We start from the raw sequence: 7,017 nt of genomic DNA on the forward strand, positions 1-7,017 counted from the left end.
GGAGCTGGAAGGGGGGTTACTTGCTGGGCTTGCTATACATTTCATCACATCAGCAAGTTTAACCTGTTACGTAGCTATATAAGGCAGACGCCCACTGGGGTGGGTGTGCTTGCTTTGTGAACGATTGCCAAGCACCACTTTCTGCGCAGAAATAAAGATTAAGTTGGATCCACCACCCCTGTGTGTTTGTTGGCACAAGCGCACCGGGCACGAACTCACTGTCCTTTGGGGACAACAGTGGCTGGGCAATGATGTCGGCCCCCTTCAGTACCCTCGGATGGAGCTCATCCGGGCCTGCCGACTTAAAGGCATCCAGTTCTTCCAAGTGACTCTGCACCATCTCAGGGTCTATGCATGGTAGTCTGGTGCCTTGCTGCTGCCTCTCTACAACCCCAGTGAGAGATTTGTCTTGCCCCTCTCTTAGGAACACTGAGGCAAAGAACTCATTGAGGAGTTCAGCCTTGTCCCCCCTGTCTATACTTTCTTTGACCATGCTAGGATATGAAGCTGTGAGAACACCCTGAAGTGGCTGCTGGTGTGCATGAGTGAGCATGCCTAGGTCTAAGAGCAGTCCTGAGCATGTGCTAGACCAGGGGTGTCCAACCTTTTTGAATGTGGGGCCGGATCACGAACTTTTTATCACCCAGTGGGCTGGCGAGCCATTTTCAAAGACCTCACAGGAAGTGGTATCACATCAGGAAATTATGTCACATGACCTTTGACACCAATGAAGTTGTAGGAAGTGACAATGAAATGGGTCTGGAAATGTGGATTAAAATCCAAAATAAAAACAATATAAAAACAAGAATGAAATAATACCAAACACTTGACTAAAATAAACACTTTCGCTTCTACTGACTTCTCAATGAATGAAAGAAGCACAATGCAAGTCAACAGATCAAATGTGGAAAAGATATCAGCTAGAGTGGAAACTAATCAAAGCAACAAAGTATGGGCATTTTTGAGAATAATCTAGACTATTTATACGTAGGGTGACCATATATCCTGGATTGGCTGACAGTCCCAGATTTTATCGGCTGTCTCAATGTCCCAGCCACTGGAGAAAATTTAAGCAAAAGTACCAGATTGGTGGGAATCTGGGAGCTGGGGGGTTGGGGCTGTGTATGTGTGTGTGAACGTGTGCATGCATGTGCATGTGTGTGTGCTTCCAAGCATATGGGTGTTGCAGTAGACAGGGCCAAAGCAGCTATTGGGATGTGCTGGGAAGCATGGTACTTTTGTCACTGGAGCAAGGGCTGTGGGCTGGGGTGGGGACTGGGGTGCTGGCCCGGCTGGGGATGCTGCATGTGCTCTGTCTGTCCTGCTCTGACTCATGGCTCAGGCCCCATTCTGGCACCTGCTGCTGCATCCTGGCTGTGTGCTGCTGGGCTAAGTCAAAGTCAGCCGCATAGCAGCCCCATGTGGAGAGCCCAGTCTGGCCTGGCCACATCCTGCCCTAAGCGGAGAGGGGAGTGTGAGGCTGGGGCTGGCTGCCCCTGCCCAGCAGGGACTCATGACCAGGATGCAGGTGCAGGTGTCAGGATGGGGACAGGGACAGGGCCAGAGATGTGAGTCAGACAGAACCCATGCAGAGCCCCCAGTATAGCCAGCGCCCCAGTCTGCAGCCCTGGCTATGGTGAGAAAGGTACTGTGATCCTGACAGCTGTTCTGGCTCTGCTCACTACTGCACACTTCAGCGTGTGTGTATGTGTGTATGTGTGTGTATGTGCATGTGTGTGTGCATGTGTGCCCTCCCTTGTATCTCTCCATCCTGGATGTCCCGGTCTGAGGGACAAATGCAGCCTCTGGGCTGGGCTCCTCCTGCCTCCTGCCCAGCCCGGCTCTGGCAACCACGCACCCCAGAGCCCTGACCCAGCCCTGAGGCGCCCCCAGCTCCGCGCGGGAATTTACCCCATGCCTCCATCCACCCCGGCCCAGCCCCGAGGTGCCCCCAGCTCAGCGCGGGAACTTACCTGTGCCTCTGTCTGCCCCGACCCGGCCCCGAGGCGCCCCCAGCTCCACGCGGGGAACCTACCTTGTGCCTCCATTTATCATGCATGCGGGCAGGCCACGGGCCATGCTGCAGCTCCCCTGGCCACGTGCCAGGCGCAAGGGGCGGAGCCAGAGAAGAAGCTGCACATGTTGTCCCCAGCTTGTCTAATCAGTCACATCTGGGGCAGCCCCGTGCCGCGCAGCCCTCAGGGCAGCGGTGGCAGGACCCAGCTCACTGATGAGCCGAGCCCTGTGGGGGTAAGCAACTCCCCTCCCCTCGCTGCCGGCTGGGGCCTGCGGGCCGGCCCTGCCCACTTCGCCTTGCCGCTGCCCCACCGCCACCTTGGAGCATGGAGCAGGCATCTCAGGCCAGATAAAATGGCTTGGCAGGCCACATGGCAGCCCACAGGCCATATGTTGGACAAGCCTGTGCTAGACAGTGGCCATGTTACCACTTGAGGCGTTTGGCATATGTAGAGTGGGATTGAGTAGGAAGGGTGCATTTTCTTTGCAGCACTCCCTAGCACAATCAGAAGCAGCATAGCCATGATCTCAAATTCCAAAGAGCCAAAATTGTAGGTAAGTCTAAATGACTTAGAGTAAAACATCCAAATTAGTGTAGTTTACACCTTTTCCAGGCACCATTATGTACTTGTTAGGCCAATCCTGAGTCTCAGGTTAAGCTCCCTAAGACTTGAACAGTCTAATTGCAAACTTAGTGATGTAGGATCAGGTTCTTTTGGTCTAGCTAAACTTTGCATATTACAGAACTGGAGAGTGGGGAGAAAGGGAAATCAAGAAAGGCGCAACCTTTGCAGGAAGAAGCTATTTGGATAGAGGACTTCCAGCACACCAGGGATCTCAAAGCCATGGGGCAACTTTCCAAAAGAAAGGTTGAGGAGTGTATTTGGGCTTTGTCTCTGTTGTGTCCTCCTGGCTTAGTCTTAGCTGAAGGAACCTATCGTGCTGAGGAATCTGAGATGGTTCTCTGGGTCAAATGAAGGATGTGGTCCCAGGAAAAGCAGGGCACTAGGAAGATTCAGGTGAGCACAGACACACTCTCATGTCTTTTCTCATTGTCTTTGATTCTGTATTGGATTTCCAGGTCCTAAGAAAAAAACAAGTGTTTCAGAATCAGGATAATACAGGCTGAGACAGATCCAGCTTCTCAGCTTGTGTAAACAGACACACCTCCAGTACAGTCAGCATAGCTACATTGGTTTACCCCAGCTGATGTCTGACCCATTGTGCTTCTCCTTCAGGAGAACCCATTATTTTTCTTGGTGTGGAAGATGCTGCTGATGGTGCTTGATCTGACTGTGTAACTGATTTCTAGCCAAGGCATCTATAGCCCAGGACCAGTGATTTCTTTTGTGCTCAGTTTAAATAAATGAAAGTCTGCCAATGCCGAAGTGTTAAGAATGTGCCATTGATTTGAAAGAATACCATTGAGCGAAAAGATTTAGACTACCAGAGAAACAAAAAACCCCTGCATTTTCATGGTTTACAATACAATCTTATAGCCTCAGGGCACCCACAAATATAGCTGGGGTGTCTGTGTTGCGCAACACTTTAAATATACACATCTTGCCTATAACAAAGGAAGGACAGCACAAGCTAAGTGTGATTCATTCTGGATGGTATCTTGCAAGAAAACCCTTTTTCCTTCCAGCTCTTCACACTTATTTCAGAAAGAGATGAGCCAGAGCACAGAGCACATTCACTAAAAGTATTGGCAAACGTGTGAGTTTAAAAACTCCTGTTCTTTATATGGTGAGGTCTGAGTAGGAAGCCTTCTGATGCCATTTGCACAGCTACCTTAGTATGGCTAATGAACACACTCAGGACTGAGAGCTTATTGGCACGTGCCCAGAGTTGCACTAAGGACAATTGTGTTGTATCTTTTTTGGGCCATAGACCAGACATTTGTTCATGTTCTTATCACAGTTCCTTTTAGTACATAGTGAAACCATTCTTTTATGCACCCTCAGGGAGGATTCTTGAAGGTGGAAGAAGAGTTTTGTGGTACAATAAGCCACTTACATATTCAGTTTTTCCTGTCCATGCTGCCATTTTTCTAGCAGTGCTAGGCTAGACAGACATTTTCCTATACCAGATTTCCAGGCCATCAGGTGATTATGAAAAATGCCAGGAAGGACTATTATCTCCCTAAAGTACAATGTTGCACAGTTGACCAGTTGGAATAGGTATTTATGGCTTGCTTTCACTTCCTCTGAAGCATTGAAACCCAAAGGGTTCTGATAGACCCATGATCTAGTTTGGCAAATATTTTTGTATGGTACACCTGACTTATATCTCACTTCATTCAGAGGTCACTATGAATGTTTTATAGAGAAATTAGTTATTGATAGCAAAAAGAAGAGGCAGCCATACCTCATGTAACACTTAGCCTAGCTGGCTGCTACAAAGAAAAAGCCAAGTGTATACTGAAGTTAAAGCCATTTTACTTAATCTTACTGAAATATGGTCTATCTAGCAGCATCTATCAATGTGAAGTTCAGCTGATGGATGCTGGAAGTCTGGTTTTCTACTGGGCCATTGCCCAAGCAGCTAATTCCACTTCAGTTATAAAAAAGTTGACTTGTATCCAAACAGCTGAGACTCATGTGGGCTATTGTGGGCTATTGTGTTTTTGTGCTTATGTGTGCATGGGAAGAAAGTTTTCTCTTTGTGAGCTATTAAAAATGAAGGATTTTTTAAATTCACATTTTGCCCATTTCTTTTGACATTCTGTGCTTCATTCCTCATTCCTGATGAGCAAAGTAGAGTGGTAAATGGAAGGAGGCTGACCAATTGATGTGGGCATGGCTACTGGCCCCTCAAAACAAAACCAAATTCTGCTTATGGTGTTGTCCAAGGGTTGCGCCTGTTTCTCCTCCTAGCTCCCCTTCTGATATCTGTGGAATCATTTTTTTCTCTGTTTCACTGTCTGTCTGATCTCAAACTGAATAATCTCATTGGGGCTATCTGTGAATACACTGCCAGGCAAAATAGGCCTCCTATCTTAGTGGGGGTTTGAGGTTCTAGTCAGTTTGACCAGTTTCTGGTTCTCGTGCACTTTGATGGTGTCTTTGTATTGTCACACTGTAAGAGAAAGCTTAGTACCATTTCCTCCTTCTCCAGATGTTTCTCATTTTAATTTGTAAAAATGTTTCTATCAGGTCTTTACTTATGATTTGGGGGGAAGGGTTGAAAATTAATTTCATCATAAAACTTAGACTAAGTGGATGGTGTTCCTTTAAGTAGTTCTCTTTCCTTCTTTTAAACAGATGTTTTCAAGAAACATTGGAGCTTGATAGGAACCAATGCCAAAACTCCCATTGGCTTCAGTTGAGGTAGATCAGGCTGAGCGTGCAAACAAAGCCAGATGGAACATTTATTAAATGTTGCCAGCAACGATATTTTCCATTACACTTTAGTGGAAGATGTTAACATAGAATAATGAAGGTCTGAAGTCACGTAGCTCACTGACCCCAACATTTCTACACTCACCAATTTAACTGCCTGCAAGCACATAAAATAACACATCTTCTTTCATAGAAACATTGTTCATTCATCGTTGTCTAATAAAGGGGTGGTCAGCCTGTGGACACAAGTGTCATGGTCAGCCTCTGTGTATGGTATGTGGAAGACTGGGGAGGGGACAGGAAGCATGATGGCAGCAAAGCAGCAAATCAGACAGAGAGCACAGGGAAGGAAGAAGAAAGCAGAGCAACACAACAGACAGCAAACACAGGGCTGGAAGCAGAAAACAGAGCAAATTGGTCAGGGGAAAGTGATCAGAGTGGCGCTTGAGGATGGATATGGGGCTAATTTGTGGTATGCCTGACAAAAAGATTGGCCCCCCCTGATCAAATACATTTGCTTATTACTTTCAGACATCGTGTCATAGCCAAAATACACCTGCCAAAGCAATTTCTATATGTGGAGCTGTTTCCTGTTTCATTATGACAAGGAAATATGTGGTTTTCTCTAGCAGCTATCAGCAAGAAGCTCATCATGCCCTCGTGCCTGTATATTGTTGTTTTGAATTAACCCAGGTCAGTATACTAGCAGTTCATAGTAATTACACCTGATAGCTCTGTCATCCTTTGGCCTAACAGAAAAATATGGGGAAAATTATTCAGGTCAATCTGGAAAAAAAAAAAAGTGTGGTTTTCTTGCTGAAATCACAGCCAGAAGAATAATTTCAGGCTGAAGGAATACACTTAGCTTCCTAACATGTCTTTTGATAATGAAGGACTGAACTGTTTCCTTTTGAAAATTTCCAAACGAAGCATTTGACTTTTAGATTTTTGCCAAACTTGTGAATAATTTTAGTTGCCCTGCAATAGTATTTTTCAGCTGAATAAAATATAGTGATATGACAGAAGTCATCCAGGTGTAATCACATCTTATTTTATTTATTGCAGTGGCAGCTGAGGGCCTGAGTCTTGCTAAAGACTCCAGTGTACAAGTATCCACAAAAGCTACTGAAAGGTTTCAGCCTACTTTATGCCATTTGGGGCAGTCTTATTAGGCAGACCTAAGAGAGAATAAAATCCAACAGGTAGTTGGCCCTTTCCAGATACTAATAAAACATCTTGACAGGGCAGGGAAGCCTATAATTACTAAAGATGACAATCCAGTCCTTTCTGTACATGTTTTATTTAGACACAATTTGCAAGAATTTTTTTAAAGGTCTCAGGTTCAGGTAAGAGGCACCTCAAATCTGTTGAAGCTTCTTTGGGCTAAAAATCAGGGTTGAATCTCATATAAAAATGTTTTCTTTCTATGTTTATTACATTTATTGTCTTTGCTCCTTCTCTGGTTACAAAGGAAGAGTCTTCCAGGCAGTTCACTTACATTCCAGGCTCAGGCGAGCATAAAACTTCACCAAGTGATTTGTTCCTGTAACACAAGACATTTCTGGTGGGGAATTCTTTTTTTCTGTCTGCCTAATGAAACATGCTAGTTTTGCTGGGAGATGGACAGAGTGAGTTCATCTTCCACCCAGTGCACTGG

The sequence above is a fragment of the Alligator sinensis genome, unplaced genomic scaffold (genome assembly GCF_000455745.1).
Source record: "Alligator sinensis unplaced genomic scaffold, ASM45574v1 scaffold327_1, whole genome shotgun sequence".
In the NCBI taxonomy this organism is placed as follows: Eukaryota; Metazoa; Chordata; order Crocodylia; family Alligatoridae; genus Alligator; species Alligator sinensis.